Source organism: Sardina pilchardus, chromosome 16, assembly GCF_963854185.1.
Source record: "Sardina pilchardus chromosome 16, fSarPil1.1, whole genome shotgun sequence".
In the NCBI taxonomy this organism is placed as follows: domain Eukaryota; kingdom Metazoa; phylum Chordata; class Actinopteri; order Clupeiformes; family Clupeidae; genus Sardina; species Sardina pilchardus.
The window spans coordinates 22,253,942-22,256,441 of NC_085009.1; the positions used below are offsets into that span (position 1 = coordinate 22,253,942).

A 2,500-nucleotide genomic window follows, 5' to 3' on the forward strand; every position below is an offset into this window, starting at 1 on the left:
AGCCTCTCTCAGAATGGGCATTTCAATCACATTTGTTGATAGGGGGCAGAGAATTAAATACACTTAAGGTTCTTGTATTTGATGGACGACTGAAGACTGACTATCCAGAATCCACTTTTCAGCACTTTAATTCTCCCCATAATGCTGTATTTACTTCAGCTCTGTCCTCCTGTTATTTTTAGCTAATTAGAATTTGAATGAGTGCCTAAATGTTTACTTTTGTGGTATTTGGCAGAAGCTTTTGGCCGAAGTGACTTGCGGTATATAAACACTACATTATTAGTTGTTATCAGAATAGTTTTGGATAAAAGTTGAAAAAGCCTACATTACTCATGATAATAGTGATAATAACAATCTCAATAATCATAGCAATATCAAATGTCAACAATGAAACAAGTTTTCATATGATTGAAAAGCATAACTCATGATGCCATGTAGTTTGGCTGCATAGCAATATGTAGTACTTCTCTGTATAGCACATTGTGATCTGTCTGGCCAACAACATTCTGTCTATGAGGGCAGCAAACCAGTGTTGCTAATCTTTACATTACTGCATAAATACATCCCATAATATGCTGTACTATGAACATTGGGGAGAAGGAGCAGCACTGGAAAGATGACAGATGTTGGTTTTGTGTGTGTAACAGCTGTTTGTTTTTTTTTGCTCATCAGCCAAACATTTTGGCAGGGTGGTCGACAGTACCCCTCTCCCCTCTCCACATTTGAAAGGTGTTCAGCTTTTTTGTAAAAAAAAAATGTATTTTTGTTTGGTTTCTCTTGCCCCGCCTCAGTGGTCGGCTCCCTGACTCCCCCCCCCCCCACCCCCCCCCCCCCCCACACACACACACACACACACAGACAAGCACACACATACACACACATACACACACACACACACACACACATTTACAGCTGATCTGATTGATTGCCGCTCATGTTTTTGTAGAGCTGAGAATCAAAGGCTTGGAATCAAACGAGGTGAGGCACAGAGCTTCACTCTGGCACCGTAAGGTTCCCGCAAAAACTCGCCTCGTTTTGATTTGTTTGTTCGCGGGAAAACCGTTGTTGTTGTTACTTTTGATGTCGACAGTAGGTTGCGGTAGACGCACCAGCTGGACGGTGAGACACACGGCTTTTCCAAAGAAGTAGAAATGATTTCAGTCGCTGCCCTCAGGGTGACCTTTGTCTGAGATTTTCGGAGGAAGTCGGTGTGCTCATTCCAGGTGCAGGACAGGGGGAGGCAGAGTCAACACACACACACACACACACACACACACACACACACACACACACACACACACCCACAAACACACTGCACTGTGCTTTTGGAGAACTCTGTAGGTGATTTCACTATCCATTCCCTACATACACATGCACACACACACACACACACACACACACACACACACACACACACACACACACACACACACACACACACACATTATTTCCCTTTGTGAGGGTTTTCAATGTCTCAACCTACATTTTTACTTTCTAAGGTCTTTGTCAGGTGATATTTTGGCCCCTCCTCCAGGAGATCAGTGTGAAACAGGGTTCTTAATGCCTCTTCACTCCGGAATTGAGCGCCAGTTATACGATTGGATCGGTTCTGCCATTTTATGGGATTGTTTGGATCGCTCAGCCATTTTACAGTAAATCCCGAAACAAAGAGCAACAACATCCCTAACAACAGAGCCAACCGAGATACAGATTCTGATCCACCCTCTTGATCCTTCACACCTGTACCTGACAAACACACACACACACACACACACACACACACACACACACACACACACACATACACATGAAGAGTTTGATTCCAAAATGCTATATATCCGTTTTTTAAAAAACATTCAAAAAAAGTCATGTTGTGTAATTGTATATTCCAGGAAATATGAATCAAATTGCAGTTGTGTTGTTTATGATTGAGTAAAGATAAATCAAATAACAATATCCAAAAAACATTTCTACTGAAATTACGGGGAATACAAATATTTGTGAAAATTCATAAAATAAAAAATAAAATAGCGTCTTGGAACTCTTCACATACACACGGGCGTCCATTGTATCGTTGCCATGTTCTTCCCAGCACGCCACACGAACCTCTGCAGTCCAGTGCAGAGCCTGCGGGGTGATAAACGAGGCCACGTGCTTTAGTGATGTGCCAGCATAAACTGTTTAGCTTCAGCATGTGTCCTGCGAAGAGTGAGGAGCGTTTACAGGGAATTAGAGTAGAATTACAGTGGAATTACAGCGGCCGAGCCAACCTCCCGCGGCAACTGTCAATCCCACTCATCAGCTACAGTACAGACTGAAGGGGGCATTGGCTGATCCTCCCTGCTGGAGGGAGGGAAGGAGAGATAGATATAGTTAGATAGCAGTTAGTTAGTTAGATAGATAGATAGAGAGGGAGAGAGAGTGAGAGAGGCAGAGAGAGGGAGGGAGAAAGAGAGAGAGAGAGAGAGAGGAGCAGTTATTGAGCATAGTGAAACTTTTA

General features: G+C 43.0%; 1 protein-coding gene across 4 annotated transcripts in view; it reads left to right on the top strand.

Annotated features, from left to right (window-relative positions):
• LOC134059409 (RNA-binding protein with multiple splicing-like) overlaps positions 1 to 2,500 on the top strand; it is a 41,830-nt gene that overhangs the window by 28,325 nt on the left and 11,005 nt on the right. The gene's annotated exons all lie outside the window — the stretch shown is intronic.